The following is a 17947-nucleotide window of genomic DNA, read 5'->3' on the forward strand; positions in this document are numbered from 1 at the left end:
CAAATGTCCTAGGGATCATATCTTAGAGGGGATCCAGGGGTGGGATTCAAATTTTTTAACAACCGGTTCTGTGGACGTTGCTTAGCGGTCATGTGACTGGGTGGACATGGATTGGTGTTCATGTTATTGGCTGGGCGTGGCCAACTCAATATCACTCACATTGAGGCATGCATCTCCTTGCCTGGCCTTTCATGACTGTGGGGATGCTGCAACAGTCACCAGCCGGTAGAAGCGGCTGGTGTCTCTGCCTTTGGGGAGCTTCCATCGGCCAATAGAAATGGCTTCGTGGTGAGAGGAGTGCACATGGGTGCTCACCCCGAGGCCCTTTCTACTGGCTGGTAGATGTGGCTGGTGACTCTGCCTTTGCAGAACTTCCATCGGCCGATGTTCTATCGGTAGTAGATCAGGGTATTCTAGCCTAGGCTACCTGCAGGGTCCTCCTAAAGGCTGTGATGACCTGTAGTCTCTCAAAATAACCCAAAACCCAAAACATACATTAAAGTCCGGTAAGGCCTTCAACTTAACTTCACTGTTTTATTAGGCACAGTTTAAAGTCACAAAAGTAAATAATGAGGCAAAAAGAAAACCAAAACAAACTGCATTGATGAGAGTTCCAAAGCAATCCAAGATAAATAATCATACATTCCAGGAAAATAACCGGAGAGTCCATGGGAAGAATGCCAGCAAAGATAAACCTCTTTCAAAGTAAACACTAAACTTTCACTCCAGCAATTCTGACTATGCACTTACAAACTTATATACATAGCTCCCAGCTGGAAGCCATGAGGAGGATCATGGTAATCTCCTCCTGAGTAGACCTCGCTTTTCCCTGATCCTCTCCTCCCTGCATGACCTAGGATGGATAGGGGATGGGCCTGGATCCTCCTCTGATTGCTCAGCCGGCCTCTGCCCTTCCCCAACCTCCTCCACCACCTCCAGGAGCAACACTCCCACTCCCTATTGGCTGTTTCTCCTCTTCCTCAGAGTCAGTCTCCACCAGGGGCATGACAAAGGCAAGTTTTCTTCCCCCACCCTTCCCCGCCATTTCTCTTCACCTTGTGTAGTTCTAATGAACGATGTGAGAAATGGCGGGGAAACGCATGGTTTAAATAGGCCTAATTTTTTTGGGCGGGACTTAATTTCACCTCATGCCTAGAAATCATGCTGGGCCTTCCTATTGGTGGGGGCCATATTGTTGGAGAAACATGGTATATAAGCCTTATATATATACCTTATGCAAATCAAAGAAATTTATTGATCCTGATGAGAGATTATACTATTTAAATGAATTGGTTGATTATAGTATTAAATATTTCCCCAAATTGCTGTTTCAAAAAGCATCTGGACTTACTTTGCTTTTTCTTGAAGACATTTTGCTTCTCATCCAAGAATCTTCTTCAGTTCTGTGTGAAGCAAGTCAGTCAGGACTGAAGAAGCTTCTTGGATGAGAAGTAAAATGTCTTCAAGGAAAAAAGAAAGTAAGTTCAGTTGTTTTTTTGAAAAAGCAGCCTTGGGATAAGAAGTACTTTGGATGACTGAGAATATCAATAGACATTATGTCCAGACCTTCTTATTGAATAGGATATATTACTTGGAACCTTGAAGCATGAAATATCTCTTTGAATTATAAACAAGTAGTTCACTGATCTATATAACCTATTGGATAGCTCAAGATTTTCAGTCACCATAATACTGATTAAAAATTCAACCTCATTTATATTATTAAATTATCCATATATTCAATATATTCCTTTGCTTACCCATTTGGTAAGTTATCTTCCCTCTGGACACTGTCTACAGTCATAGCAGCAGGATAATGTCCCTTCTATTTTTACCTTACTGTAGCCAAAAGGACATTTCTCATTACAGATGGAAAGAGGCAATGTCTGTTCATAAAAAAATTAGAATTCTTTCACATGAAGAGCGTACAGGTTGGATGTGGTTATTTTATCAGGTATATATACCCTAACTTTTCACATCCTTATCAAAATTAAATGTCCCATTTCCCCATTTTCTTTTGTTTCAAATTTTAAAAAGAGCATACTAGGAATATTGCATCCAATTTTGGTTGCCACAATATAAAAAGATGTGGAGATGTTTGATTGAGCAATTTTATCAACGTACCATCTCAACAAACTTTCCATGCCAGGAAAAAAATCCAATGCCAAACAACAACCCAAAGAGAAAGAAATCCCCACCAATGAACCACAAGACTCCAGCACATGCCTTATATTTAAAGAAACTCTAAAGGATAATGAAAATTCCACCAAATGTTCCCTATGTGACAATTATGCTCACCATGGCTGTTTAGGATTACCCAAACAAATGATTCAATTCCTAGAATCATCCAACCATGCATTTCCATATTTCTGCCTACCATACAAACCCAAACTGGACAAATATATTGCCCTGTTTGATAGAATTGATACCATAGAAACATAAATAACATCCCTTGACACCATAGTAAAATCCCTGGACACAATAAAAGCAAGATTAACTAACCTTGAGAAAAAAGATGCAACACAAAAAAATGAACATCCAATAGCTACAAACCACATCTCTACCCCACAACCGCAATCCAACCCACAAAAAACAACAAATCCAATAAATGATGATATCCCAATCCTCATCAAAGAAGCTGTTGAGCGGGAATGGAAGTATCCAAACGCCATCTTATTTGGTCTAGAGAACAATAACAATGATGACATCCCAAATGTCCACAACATAATTAGTGACTATCAAGCATCAACCATCTCCTCTGATGGAATACTTGATATTTCGCACATCGGTCCAGAGTTCAAAAACAGTGATGGCTCGGTGGCCTCACACTTCTGCAGGGTCATTTGCAAAAATAAATCAAGCAAACAAAAATTCATTTACATTATAAACTCACTCACCAAGAGCAACACCAACCATAAGAACCTCCGTTCTCAGCCAGACCTAACCTTACAGCAACGTGTACAATCCTGTGATCCTTTGAGCTGAGCTCAAAAGTCTCCATGAACAAGGAAATACTAATCTATACATTGACTAGTGCACAGAATGTATCAAAAGCAAGACCTTCAACTTACATCCCATTAACCATCACCTCAACATCCAACATTAGGCATGCATGCCCCTTACTTCCTCCAGACCCACTACTGCATATGTAAAATGCAAACTACTCAACCCAAGAAGTCTCACAAACAAAATGCATGAATTCCTCATCTTATTAGGCATAACCACATTCAACATTATATTTGTCTTTGAGATGTGGTTAAGTGCATCTTTTCCAGACTCCATTACCACAGTCAGAGAATATCACATTTATTGGTCAGATCGTGAAATCCGTAGAGGAGGTGGAGTTGCTATCTTCTACAAAAAACCCCTAAATCCAAAAAAGATTCAAATTACACAGGAACTTGCTCTTCCAGAGACCATCGTCTATGAACTGTCCTCAAATACCACAATCCGCTTCTTACTATTCTACAGAGCCCCTGATTATGACATAATTCATGTAAACAAGCTAACTTCACTGCTAACGTGGGCTGCCTCTTGCCTACACCCTCTTAATTTCCTTGGTGACCTCAATTTACCTCTTATAAATTGGACCCTAAATGAATGTACATCTGAACCCATACATACAACCCTGTAAAATGCCGTTACTACACTGGAACTGGATCAATTAGTAACTAACGACACTAGACTCAACAACTGCCTCAACCTCATCTTCTGCAACAGCTCAAACTCAATATATGGCCTACAAATACAAGAACCCTTTTCAAACAGTGACCACAGTATGATTGACTTTTGTCTCAATTTACACCCTCACAAAGAGGAACATAATGATGGATCCCCAAAATATAACTTCAAAAAAGCCAACTATGATCTCATAGATGCCAACCTATCATCTCTTGATTGATACGTTGTGTTCTCTAGCTGTAATACTACAGAAGACCATTATAATGCATTCTTGTTTGAACTTGAAAGAGTCATTAAACTATATGTACCATTAGTAACCTCCCAATACAAAAACAAAAAACAAATTATCCATAACAATAAGGAAACTTCAATTAAAAAAAAGATTGCTATGACATAAAAACCAAACTAGATATGTAGCAAACTTTAAAAACCAATACAACACCTTATGCCGACAGATAAAGGCAGAATGCACCAATTACCACTGCAAGCAAGAGGAAAACTTCCTATGTACAAAATCCACCCAGGCCTTCCACAATTTTGTAAACACCAAACTTAAAGACTCAAGAACCACTCCACCCCTAAAAGGACCAAATGGGAAAGACTGCAATGATGAAGCCATTAAGGCCAACCTCTTCAACACATTCTTCAGTTCAGTTTTTGTAAATAGCAATGGCTCATGCCCCACATTTTCTAGTTGTACCACAAGTAACTCTACTGATCTACTTACTACATGTTGACTTTACAGAAGATAACATAGAAGAGACACTATGTAACCTAAAACCATCCTTATCTATTGGCCCCAATGGATTATGTGCATATTTCTTAAAAAAGCTCCCCTCTGCCATAGTGGAATCCCTAAGCATTATATATGAGATATCATTCAGAACCAGCTCCTTACCGAACCTATGATCCTTAGCTACGATCATCCCGATCTTCAAAAAAGGTGACCCCAACCTGGTTGAAAACTACAGACCAATCTCATGGTGTTGTGTCACATGCAAAGTCATGTGAATTAACCAATTCATCACTCTCCACTTAGGGTCAAACAACCTTCTCTCCAAAAAACAATTTGGCTTCAGGAAAAAAATTGTCCTGCAATCTTCAACTCCTACACTGCAAAAACATATGGAGTACTCTACTTGACCAGGGTAAAGCTATAGACACAATTTACATAGACTTCTGCAAAGTCTTTGATTCAGTGGTACATGACAAACTACTGTTAAAACTAAATTCTTACGGCATTTCCAGATCCCTTCATAAGTGGATTACTGCGTTCCTGTCAAACAGGCAACAAATAGTAAAAATAGGGAACACTATATCAAACCCTGCTCCAGTTAACAGCAGTGTGTAAAAAGCTGCACGTGCATGATCAACAAACTGGTAGTGGAACAGATAGGATCCCACTGCTGCTCCCACTGCAGCCATCATGGGCATTTATCATCAGCTAGTCCTCTGCCAGTGTTTCTCCCCCACCAATGAACTGCCGGTCCTCCTCTAAGGCACCCTTCTCCTGGGCAATTTGCTAAATGATACTTGTTCTCAGTCAATCCATAGCACAGGACAAGTAACCACGCACTCCTGCTCTGCCTTCTCATTGGACGCAGCCTCTTTTTGGTTTGGCTTCCTAAAGTGGAAAGGTTGGAAGAGGGGAAACCCATTGCACTTTGTATTCATGCAGGGGGCTGAGATGGTGAAGCTGCTTCCTTCCAGATGTTCCACAGTGTTGCAAGGAGTCCCTTGGCTGTACGCTGCAAATTTGTGGCAAAAGAGCAGGTGGATAGGTGAAGATTTATAGTGCCTCTGAAAGAAGAGATTGTTAATAATAATAAATTTCTTTCAATCAGGAATTTGTTTTCAGTTTCAGGATCAGGCTTCCTAGGTTTTGAAGAGTATGTTAAAAAAAATGCCTAACAAAGCCCCCAAGGAAGAAGCATAATAAACGTGAAAGACCCCTCTCAGAAAAGGAATTGTCAACCACACTCTGAAAGCTTCTCTGTCCAAGCGCAGCCTCTGTAATTGTAGTCAGCAAAAATAAAATGAAAACAAACTACACCTAACTAGCTCTCCAATTCCTATAAGACAAGCAAACATAGGAAATGGTAACAGAATTGTGGAAATTGAATGTGAAAATATCCAGTTTCTGAGGCTGGGAGAGTTGTTAACTCTATGGTAAGGAATGCTTTCCCCCAGCTCTAGGTTGCCCCCTAGCATTCATTTACCAAATCCACAAAATGAATTCCTGGGCTTGTGTCTTGTGATGTTGTTAAAGAAGTGGTCCCTAGTTTCACTTCAGTTCCTCAAGGAATCCAGTGGCTCCTCCAGAGATGAGAATGTTGGCTGATGTAATCAGCCTTAATTGTATGATAGATAGATAGATAGATAGATAGATAGATAGATAGATAGATAGATAGATAGATAGATAGATAGATATTTGTTTTCTTAAGTTTTCGCGGGTACTTACATGTATGGCATTCAGCTTTGTTCGGGTATTTTCCCACGTCATTGTAGTTGTTCTTTTAAAGTTGTAGCAACGTTTCAGCAGAATCTCATCTGCCATCATCAGGCTTCTGTATAGTGTTCATTCTGTAAAGTGTTCATCATATATATATATTTCAGAGGAGAGATTACATAAAGTCTTAGATATGGCAGACGAATCTTGAAAAACTCAAATTGCCAATGAATACTTTTATTTTTTTATAAGAAGAAACACCTTATCAATTTGACATCATCAAAAAAAGTAAGATCAATATCTCATAATTTACCAAGGGTCATGCTTGGTTGTTGGATTTCTGATCTTGTGCATGTTGAAGACAGATAATTTGTATCTGTAATTAAATCTGTAACTTAATATTTAAATGATGTTGCATGGAATATTATGAGAATTTTATTTTCAACTTATGTTAGCCTTTAATTGTTTTATTATAGGAGAGATGATGTATGAAATCTATGCACATTTTGATATCCTCTTTAGAGGAAAAGGGACATTCTTTATTTAACAGGAATAGATTATCATTGATGATAAGCAATAGAAACAAATGATATTTAGTGAGAAATAAGATGAACTAATTTCATCTTAAATAATTTTTCTTAGAACTGCAAACTCCCAGTTACCTGGGAGTGGTCAGAATTTCAGGGTAAATTATGAATATTATTTAATTCATTGAATTCTTACAAGGCATAGGCTCCTTGAAATAGTAAACAAACAAATAAGAGGGCCATAAATAGATTCTAAATATTAAAAATATTCACAAATCAGTTCTGAGAAATGGTTGACTAACATGATACAATCAAATGCAAAATGCATAGGATATTAAATTAAAATTGAACTCCTCCTGCCCTGCTTCTAAATATTTGATTAAAATTAACTACTTCTGAATAAACGTACAAAATGTATGTCAGTAGTGTGTGAAGCCTATTTGTTAATTGCAAATAATTTTTTTAATTCTATATTTAACATTTCTCTTTTGTTGCCAGGTTTCAACATGGATACCATGAAAACAGACAACCACTCATGTCTCACTGAATTTGTCTTGTTGGGCTTTTCAGATTTCAAGACTAGGCAAGAACTGCTGTTTTCCTTCCTGCTAATATTTTACCTCATGGCCTTGAAAGGGAACAATCTTGTTTTGATCCTTATCATTGTCGGTCCCACACTTCATACCCCAATGTATTTCTTCCTCTGGAACTTGTCCTTTTTGGAAATTGGCTATACCTCATCATCAGCCCATAGATGTTAGTGAACCTATTATCAGAAAACCAGATTATGTTGTTTTGGGGCTGTGGATGTCAGATGTATTTCTTCCTTCTCTTTGGTGTTACTGACTGTTGTCTTCTTTGTGTCATGGCATATGACTGTTATGTTGCCATTTGCAAACCCTTGCAATACCCATATATCATAAACTACAGAGAATGTGCTAAGTTTGCTGCTGCCTCATGGGCTTGGGGTGTTTTTGTGGCTTTGTGGCTCTCTGTTTTAATCTTCACCCTTCCCTTCTATGGGTCAGATAGAATCAGCCATTTCTTCTGTGACCTTATTCCTGTTCTGAGGCTGGCATCTACCAATACCTACAAAATAGAAATGATAATTTCTTCATTAACAGTGTTAGCTGACGATACTCTTCCTGCTCATACTCTATTCTTACCTCCTCATCATCCCCACTATTCTCCTGATGTCAGTGGCCAAGAATAGGCACAAAGCATTTTCCACCTCACATCTCACTGTTGTCTGCATTTTCTATGTAACTATCATTTTTATTTACATTCGATCAAACTGGGCAAATTCTGAGGACAGTGACAGGATCCTTGCTCTGCTCTATACAGTAGTGACCCCAAACCTAAACCCCATCATTTATAGCTTGAGGAATAAAGAGATAAAAACAGCTTTTATGAAATCAGTAGGAAAGAAACAGCTTTTCCAGTGATAATGGGCGTTGGTCCTTACCTGACATGCCATTTCTCTGGAGCCGTGAGGATCATCCAGAGAGTGGGAGGTGCTTCAGTCTGTGTCGTTGGAGGCTGAGCTTAATTACTGAGGAACGCTCCGCCCTCCATCACGTGGCTCCCTTGCGTTCCCCAGTTTACACGAAGACGAGAGTGAAGAGAAGGTCGTGCTCTCATCTTCCTATGCTAAAGAGTTCATTGGCCGAAACAAGACCCCACCAGACAGTAAAATTATAAGGGTGGGGCTGGATGATCCTCACGGCTCCAGAGAAATGGCGTGTCAGATAAGGACCAACGCCCATTCTCCTGAGAGCCGTTCGGATCATCCACAGAGTGGGACATACCAAAGCTTGGCTGTCCTACGGGAGGGACTCCGTCTGGTCCTGCAATCCCTGCGGTTCCCTGAAGACTCGCTGGAGGACTCGTCTACCAAACGAAGCCTCCGCCGAGGCAAATGTGTCGATCTTATAATGTCTAATGAAAGGAGATGGGGATGCCCAAGTGGCCGCCCGACAAATATCAGCAATTGGAGCCTGGGTGGCCCAAGCTGCCGAGGTGGCTGCACTTCTGGTGGAGTGTGCTGTGATCCCCCTGGGTACCGGGAGAGCCTGGGACAAATAAGCCTTGAAATAGTAGCCCTAATCCAGCGGCCGATGGTTGGACGGGGACACTTTGTGGCCTAATGATTTGGGCTGAAAGGAAAGGAATAGGGATTCTGACCTCCTGAAGGGTTGGGTACGCTTGATGTAAATGCGGAGGGCCCGTCTTATGTCCAGGGTGTGCCAAAGCTTCTCCCTTTCCCACGAGGATTGGGGCAGAAGTTCGGGAGTGTGAGTTCCTGTGCCCTGTGGAAGGCTGAGTTGACCTTGGGCAGGAAGGTAGGGTCGGTCGGAGGACCACCTGATCGGCATGGAAAATGCAAAGGTCCTTCCTTACCGACAAGGCTGCTAACTCTGATATTCAGTGGGCCGAAGTAATAGCCACCAGGAACACGACTTTGAATGTTAGGAACTGGAGTGAGGATTCCCTGAGGGGCTCAAAGGGGTGTTTAGTAAGGGACACCAGGACCTTATTGAGGTCCCAGGTAGTATATCGGTGTATGGTTGGGGGACACAAGTTAGTGGCTCCTCTGAGGAATGCCCGAATGCGAGGTGGAGGAGAGGGAACCCAGATTATCACAGGCAATGACTGTTGAGAGGGCTGCGACCTGACGCCTCAGGGTGTTTGGAGAAAGATCTTTCCTCAGGCCCTCTTGGAGAAACTCCTAAACTTGAGCGATGGAAGGTGAAAGCGGGTTGACCTGGAGACTATGGCACCACTTGCAGAAACCATTCCAAGTGGCATTGTATATTCAGGTTGTTGAAGGCCGCCTGGCGGCTAAAATGGTATCAATAACCTGGTCAGAAAACTGCTCCTTTCTTAAACGTTCCCACTCAACCTCCAAACGGCTAACTAGAGCCACTGAGGGTCCGGGTGTTGGAGGGGCCCCTGGGAAAGGGATATCCTGTTCGAGGGGATTTTCCAGGGAGGGGCCACCGATAAGTTGCAGAGGTCCGCAAACCATGGGCGTCTGGGCCAGTAGGGCGCCACTAGAATCAGCTCTGCTCTCTCGGAGATGAGCTTCTGGATGACTCTGGGGACCAGGGCTAATGGAGGAATGCATATAGGAGCCCTGTGGGCCAGGGGCAATGGAGCGTTGTGATTCTCGGCCCCGTGGGAGGGTATCTCGAGAAAAACCTGGGGAGTTGCGTGTTGAGCGGGAGGCGAAGAGGTCTACTAACGGGAAACTGAACATCCTGGTCGCCTCCCTGAATAGTGACGGGTGGATGCACCACTCGGACTGGTCCACCGTGGTCCTGCTTAGCCAATCTGCTTGGGTGTTTGAGTCCCCTGAGATGTGTTCGGCTTTGAGGGAGAGGAGATTGCGCTCCGCCCAACGGCAGAGGCGCTCGGCCTCTCTCATCAAACGTATAGACTGAGTGTCCCCTTGTCGGTTGACGTGAGCCTTGGCGGTGACGTTGTCCGTGAGTATGAGGACATGCCACCCGCGTATGTGAGGGAGGAAGTTGCGCAGGGCCAGGTGGATAGCGCAGAGTTCCAACCAGTTTATACTGCATTCCCGTTCTACCTGTGACCATCTGCCCTGTGTTGAGAGCGAGTGGATGTGAGCGCCCCATCCGGACAGGCTGGCGTCTGTGGTGAGGGTGAGGCGTTGGGGCTCCTTGAAGTAATGGCCCTTGTTGATGGCGGGACTGGTCCACCAGAGGAGAGACGTGAGGACCCTTGAAGGCACCTTGACCGTGGCCTTTGAATTGCTTCTGCCGGTCCGCTGGAACGGGAGCAGGAACCACTGTAGGGATCTAGTATGTAAACGGGCCCATGGAACAATGGAGATACATGAGACCATTTTACCCAGTAATTTGGACAATTCTAAAATTGTTACCTTCCTTAATCATCTGATATGTTTGATGGCTTCCTGGATGCTAAGGAATCTCTCGGAGGAAAGGAAAACTTTACCCTGAACTGAGTCAATGACGGACCCCAAGTGGGTGATCCGTGTAGATGGTAACAGTTGGCTCTTTTGCCAGTTAACTAGGAAGCCATGGTCTTGGAGGGCAGAGAGAGTAGCTCTGATATCCCTCTCTGCTTGGGGTCTGGAGTGAGACAGGATGAGGATGTCATCCAGGTAACAATGGAGATGGACCGGGAGGTTCCTGAGATGGGCCGCCAGGGCTGCGAGGACCTTAGTGAAGGTTCTCGGGGCAGAGGCCAGCCCAAAGGGAAGGGCCACATATTGGAAGTGGCAGTGGTTGTAGCAGAACCTGAGGAATTTGAAATGGGAGGGCCGGATTGGGATGTGAAGATACGCCTCTGAAAGGTCTATGGAGGATAGCCAGTCCCCCTGCCTGATGCTCAGTAGGATGGACTGTAGGGTGTGCATCTTGAACCTGCGATAGACCAGATAACGGTTAAGGCGTTTCAGGTCTAGGATGGCCCTCCATCCACCGAAGGATTTAGGGACCACGAAGAAGTGGGAGTAGAACCCCGCCCCGCTGGGATGGTGGGACGGGTTGAATGGCCTGTATGTTGAGGAGATGATGGATTGCTGAATCCATTAAGTTGCGTTGGTGGGATCCCTCGAGGGGGGATGCCATAAAGAAGTCAGGGGGCGCGCTGGAATTCAAGCGTGAGACCAAGTCTAATGGTATCACGGACCCAGGCATCAGAAGTGGAGGAGTCCCATCGGTCGGCGAAGTGCTTGAGGCGTCCGCCGATGGGAAGGAGGGACGGATCTATCTGGTGCGCCGGAAGGGCTTCCTCCTGAACCCCTGAAGGGACGCCTGTAGCTGCTGCCCTCCTGTTCCTGTCGTCCGGATCGGCTCGATCCTGGGGCTGGAATGGCCAGAAGGAGGGGGCCTCGGGTACCTGGACGGGAAAGGAGACTGGTAGAAGGGTCGGTAGGAACCTCTCTGAAATGGCTGAGGGGCTCTTGACTCTGACCTCCGAAAGAGAGGAGGGAGAAATTTTTTCTTGCTTCAGGTTTCAGATAGCAGTGGGTCCAGAGCAGTGCCAAATAGTTTGTCCCCTTTTATGGGGGCAGTAGCCAGCTTAACCTTGTTTTTCACGTCCGCCTGCCAGTGCTTGAGCCAGAGCAGGCGGCGAGCTGTAACGTGAGATGTTATTGCTCGGGTGGAAAACTTAACCGCGTGGTAGGTGGCGTCGGCTGAGAATTCTGCTGCGGCCATCAATTTTGCGATGTCTTGGTGAGCCCTTGTATTGGAGGGGGGAACATGCTGATTCAGTTGATGGAGCCACCGGATCGAAGATCTGGTGAAGAAGGAAGCGGCCGTGGCCGATCTAATGGCCCAGGTGTCCGCTTAATGAGCCCTATGTAAAGCAAGCTCGGACCTCTTGTCCTCGGGTTTCAGGGCCTCTAGGGGGTCACTGGGGGAGGACGAAGATGCCAAACCAACGATGGGCTCATCTACCTCGGGAGTGTTAAGCAAGTTGCAGAAGCTCGACTCGAGGTTAAAGAACCTCTTGTCCAGGCTGGATGGGGCGGGAGGGGCCCTTGTAGAGTCCAACTGGTTTGAGACTAGGTCGTGAAATATGGGTGGGGCCGGGATTACCTCTGCCTCCACCATGGGCTGTCTAAAAATGGTGTCCTCTTGCCCCTCTGCCGGGGAGGGGAGGGCTGAGGAGGACTGCACAGACAGGCCAGAAATATTCCTGGCCTTAAATAGCAGCGATTTAAACATGTGTGGCTTGAACAGACCCACAAAGGTGGGTTGGTCCGGGGTGAGGCCCTCGTCTTTGGACATGTCCCCCTCCATAGGGTCTACCTCCGATAGGGGCTCCCCTTGGTGCATAGACCGCCATTCCAATTCCTCCTCCTCCCCGAACCGATCTAGGTCCTCCATGGCCTCCTCCAGATCCCTTTCTGGGAGAGGACTGCCCCCCTGTAAAGGTACCTGACCATGAGTGGGGTCCGATCTAGGCGAGGACCTGACTGATGGCGAGTCGTGTTCGGACGCCAATGAGGGGGGACCAGACCTGGACATCTGTTGAAGGCCCTCTGCTATCCCTGGCGAATGGCCCGTTCCATCCATGCCTGCACGTGCGCAGGGATCTCGGCTGTGGCGGCCTCCTCCTGGCGCAGACCAGCGGCCGTGGGCGTAAATGTAGCTTCGGGCGTCCGTCTGGTCGATGGACCGGGACCTGGTGTTCTGGGATGGGCTGCGCCTGGAGAGGGAAGAACAATCTGGAGGAGGGGGGGGTGTCTGGAGGTAGAAGGAGCGGAGGGTGGGAGGGCTGGAAGTACCGGTTGTGCCTCTATAGATCGCCTGTCAAATTCTTTCTCCAGAGCCCTATGACGTCTTAGGGCGTCTCTCTGAGAAGCCTTGGAAGTCTCCTTAGGGGCTTCCTTAGCCTGTTTGCGCAGGTGGTAGGATTTAGATTTGGCCTTCAAAGAAGGGCCTTTGGTGGAATTGTCATCTGCCATTGTAGAGGAAAGGACTGTAATACAATTTTAAGGGCGGTTGGCTCGCCAAGGGTTCGACCTACAACAAAGGCCGGGTGTCCTTTCAGCTGGCCCACACCCCCTTTTGGAATTTAGATGTATAAAATCTATAATATAGTTGTTGATATAATTATTAATATATTTATGTACAACCAGGATATATAATCCAATTAGTGTTGATAATGTGAAGAGTCAATATCGATAAGATGTAAAAATATATAAATATAAGTACACACACACACACACACACACACACACACACACACACATATATATGTATATATATATATACATATACATATACACATATATGAAGAAAAAACCATTCTGGCACAGCAATAGGCTGCCCCAAATTTAAATCTGAAGCCACTGTAAAAGTCTGACCCATAGACGGACACAATACAGAAGCCTGATGATGGCAGATGAGATTCTGCTGAAACGTTGCTACAACTTTAAAAGAACTACAATGACGTGGGAAAATACCCGAACCAAGCCGAACACCATACATGTAAGTACCATGAAAACTTAAGAAAACATATATATATATATATATATATATATATATATATATATATATATATATATATATATATATATATATGCCTGCATATATCCAGTTATTAAACTGTTAATTGATATTATTATTATTATTATTATTATTATTATTATTATTATTATTATTATTATTATTAGTATTATTAGTATTATTATTAGTATTAGTAGTAGTAGTAGTAGTAGTATTAGTATTAGTATTAATATTATTATTGCTTGCCAATATGTAATCTAAGGTCTGGTATGAAGCTCCCAGGAGGGAGTGACCCCAGAGAGTACTGTTAAATATCACCAATTTTCCGAATGAAAACGCCTGAGGCTGGGATGAGGCCTCTGGCAGCTGGAGCTCCCAGGCAACAACTGGGAGGGATAGGCTGCTGATTCCTGCCCTCAGCGTGCTGCGGAAAGCCAACAAGATTGCCAATCTCACAGAATATCCAGTAGCTCTTACAGGCTGAAAGGCCTATAACTAGGGCCAGTCCCTTTGCAGCTCTATGAGGCCTCAAAAATGGCGCCCGACACATGGCGGCGCCAAAATGGCGGCCGCCCACACTCCCTTAATCACGGGCTGCTCAGAGCAATGTAGCGGCCTCTCTGGCACACAGAAAGACCGAGAGAGGCAGCCAGGTAAATTTTCGCCCCTTCCTAGGGCGATCGGCGTTAACAGTGGGGGGAATACCAGCTGCGCTGTCTAGGCGCGATATAATATAACCGCTACAAGTGCGGCATGAAAAGCGGCAGGAAAACGACCGAATTGGGGGGGGATTGGCGCCGAAGCGCGAAAGCCGCCCGTTCTTCAACCCCCCTGGGGGCGAAAAAAATGCGCTCTCCTTGTGTCACTATCCCAATGCGCTAGAGGCTAAGGAGAACCAGAATAGTTTTTTAAGGCAAAGATAGTCAAACCTGAGAGTAAAGAGCACTTGAATCGGCCAAGGAGTGGTGAACTACACAGCCTAATCTCACGAAGGCTGAGCGTAAACTGGGGAACGCAAGGGAGCCACGTGATGGAGGGCAGAGCGTTCCTTAGTAATTAAGCTCAGCCTTCAATGACGCAGACTGAAGCACCTCCCACTCTCTGGATGATCCGAACGGCTCTCAGGAGAATAAATGAATTGTATCAATTGGTTTTATCGCCTCATCAAATTATGATTGTCTAAGGTTTATGGCTAGAATAAACATTGGCAGATACCAGAGCTGGTGTTCTTCTTAATTCTGGAATAATACAGAGCTAGGAAAAGATTTATTCAAAATAAGGAAAGATTCCTGACAGGAAACTTAAGTTTATTATTCTGGTGGTATGTAAGTAAAAGATTCATTGTCTTTTTATTTTGAATGAAGACTAATAGACAGCTCTAGGAAAGAGAGTGAAAGGAATAAGGAGGTAATGTTAAGATCATAAGGACTGGAAGAAGTTTGAGATCACACTGGTTCATTGCAAGAATAATCCATTAATATTGATATCCTTTCCCACTGAGGAACTAATAACATTGGGTGTATAAAATAATTTTAAAGAGTTATATTGGACCAGAGAAGTGAAGACATATTTATTGTCTGCAATGAATACAAAGCCACATGTGGAGGGAAGTGAAAGATATCATGGAAAAGAATCTAAAGAGGCAGGCAGACATAAAATTAACCTTTTAATTAAACATCCTTCAATATCTTGAATGTTTAAATATTTTCTTTCATCTTGTATTCTTAAGCCAAATTTAAATATTCTTATCCTTTAATTGCAAACATTAGTGTTTTCTGGTTCCCTCTAGCATATAACTTTCAAAGACTCATCCTATATTTTTGTTTGTAAGAAAGCAAAACAAAAAATTTTCTTATAATTAATTCAGAAATATAATTTAAATTCTACCTGGATCTTTTTAGTATGTTTCACTTTCCAAATTAACATTCTATCCATCCTCTTACTGTTTATTTCAAAATATTTTTTAGGACTTAAATTTACATTTAAAAGTTCTTTCACTGATTTCTAATAGGAACATGGCCAATTGGACATGCCCTGGTGAGTGCTCTCTAGGCTTGGATTTCAAACTGCTTTGTCTACTAGGACTTTCCTGGATCCAGGAGAGACTGAATTATGGATTCAGTCTGGACTGTGATCTGAAAAAAAGATTTAGGTAAAATAGCCAGTTCTGATAGTATATTATAAGATGATTTCATAATTAAATAATGACTATAAACTTTTTACTACAATATTGGCTGAATGATTTAATACAGATCATTAGTCATGAAAATCAATATGGATTTGGGCTTACAAGAGAGTAAAATGTGAGAATTGTCTTTGAAGCTATTGAATACAGTACCATAATGATAAATAAGCAATATTAAAATTTGTAGATGAAGAGAAAATTGTTGGCGATTTAAATTGGGTCTTTATGTTTAAAATTCTAGAAGACATGGACTTTGAGGAGAAATTTATTCAAGGGATTGTGAATCTATACATCCCAGCAAGCTCAATTTAATTAATTTAACGAAACTTTGTGAGATCCAAAATGATACCAAATAAAATGGTCCTCATCTCCTTTGCTTTTTGTTTTAGTTTTGGTGGTTTTGAATGGAGACATTAGACAAGATGAAAACATAATGGGTATGAAAATAAAAAAAAATGAAAGACACAATTTGAGAGGTTTTGCTGATGATTTAGTTTTATTTCTATTGGAGTCAAAAAACCATATGCAATGGTTAATGAAGAAGCTGAAGTTTGGAGTCTTTGCTGGCTTTAAACAAAATGACAAGTTCTAGTCCAGACTTAGCCAGCTGAGTGATTTTGGGCAAGTTGCTCTCTCTCAGCCTAACTCCATCACTGGGTTGCTGAAGTTATAAAGATATAGTATAAATGAATGAATGAATGAACGAACGAACGAACAAATGAACGAACGAATAAATAAATAAATGCCACCTAACTCAAACAATGTTACTCTGGGTAACATTGTTTACAAAGTTTATGCTGATATCATCTTCTATGACAATAGGGATCTGATGCCTTGCAACTGCCATAATGATAGTGATTAATGGAAGAAATTTTTGAGGGTAGAATATCAGTGGCTGCAAAGCCACTTCAGCTCTAACAAGCTCTGCTTGGTGCATAAAAGGTCTTTCTTTTACACCTCTCTTTGTGATCTGCATTTGACAACAGCACTATTATTTGCCTTTATTTCCTGAATGTTTGTTCAAGATGGTGGGTGCTTGTTTATCATGGTGGTAAGATTGGGATGGGGCTTATCTCAAGAGCTCCTAGCTCTTCTTCTCATTTTCCTGCTTGTAAAGCTCAATTGTAAAGCTCCAGAAAATGTTTGAACCTGAAGGATCCTTATCAGAGAAAAGCTTCCATACATCTCTCAAATTCTTCAGATGAAATTATAATAGGAGAATTTGTATCCATGACACTTGGTAATTATAGGAAACAGAAATTTAGGAAACATCCAATTTCTTCACCAGCACAAGCTTAGTAAGTAATTCTTCATTTTTATCTAAGATGTCTGTGACTCCATAAAATTCTTTCCTTAAAAATCTTAAGTGGTTTTTCATGTTTAGAAGATTCTGTTTGGGTCTGATGATCATTCTTACTTTTACCATACAAATGACTCTTTCTAAATATTGATAGATCTCTTGTTCTATTTTCCAATCTTCTCTATTTTTTAACGTTTTATATGCCAAGCACATTTATAGCACAAACTGAGTTGTGGGCAGGTTTCAGTTATTAACTTTGGATTGAAAACATATATATAGCCCACGGAACTGGTGTGAAGATGGATTTGCTAAGAGCCCGAATGGTTCTTTCTGTACAAATTAGATCCCCTGGTAGACAATAAGGAATGAATAATAAGATTAAATAATATTAATTCCAAGATACTGATTCATTGTAAGGTGGAGTACCCTGGATACGTTGAACAAGAGTGATTAGGAATTCTTATATCCCTAATTCATTTCAAGAATTCTGACTAGGAATCTTACAATGTATGTCTATTGCTGTATCATATTTAATAATGTATTCTGGATGAGTGAAGAGAGAAACAATTTTATATATTCAAAGTATACAGTAAATCCAAAGTTCACACTTGTAATCCTTACCTGGAAGATTAAATCCACTCTGTTTGCTGTCTGTCTCCTCCATTATCTTTAATAGTATTTGCTTACAACATCTGAGAATTGTATGAATTACACAACTGAAGTATATAATAAAGAACAAATGAAAACTAAGAATTTAAAAAAGGAAATTAAAATATGTACACATATATACAATAT

General features: G+C 42.5%; 2 pseudogenes; both read left to right on the plus strand.

The window, feature by feature from the left end:
- The first annotated feature begins 7172 nt into the window (after positions 1 to 7172).
- Positions 7173 to 8102, plus strand: LOC113427823 (olfactory receptor 10P1-like; annotated as a pseudogene).
- Positions 8103 to 14229: 6127 nt separating this feature from the next.
- The window catches only part of LOC148129229 (vomeronasal type-2 receptor 26-like), a 119071-nt pseudogene continuing 115353 nt past the window's right edge, over positions 14230 to 17947 (plus strand).

This window comes from Notechis scutatus, chromosome Z (genome assembly GCF_049901735.1).
Source record: "Notechis scutatus isolate UNSWTSFEM ecotype Mainland chromosome Z, rNotScu1.2, whole genome shotgun sequence".
Taxonomy (NCBI): Eukaryota; Metazoa; Chordata; class Lepidosauria; order Squamata; family Elapidae; genus Notechis; species Notechis scutatus.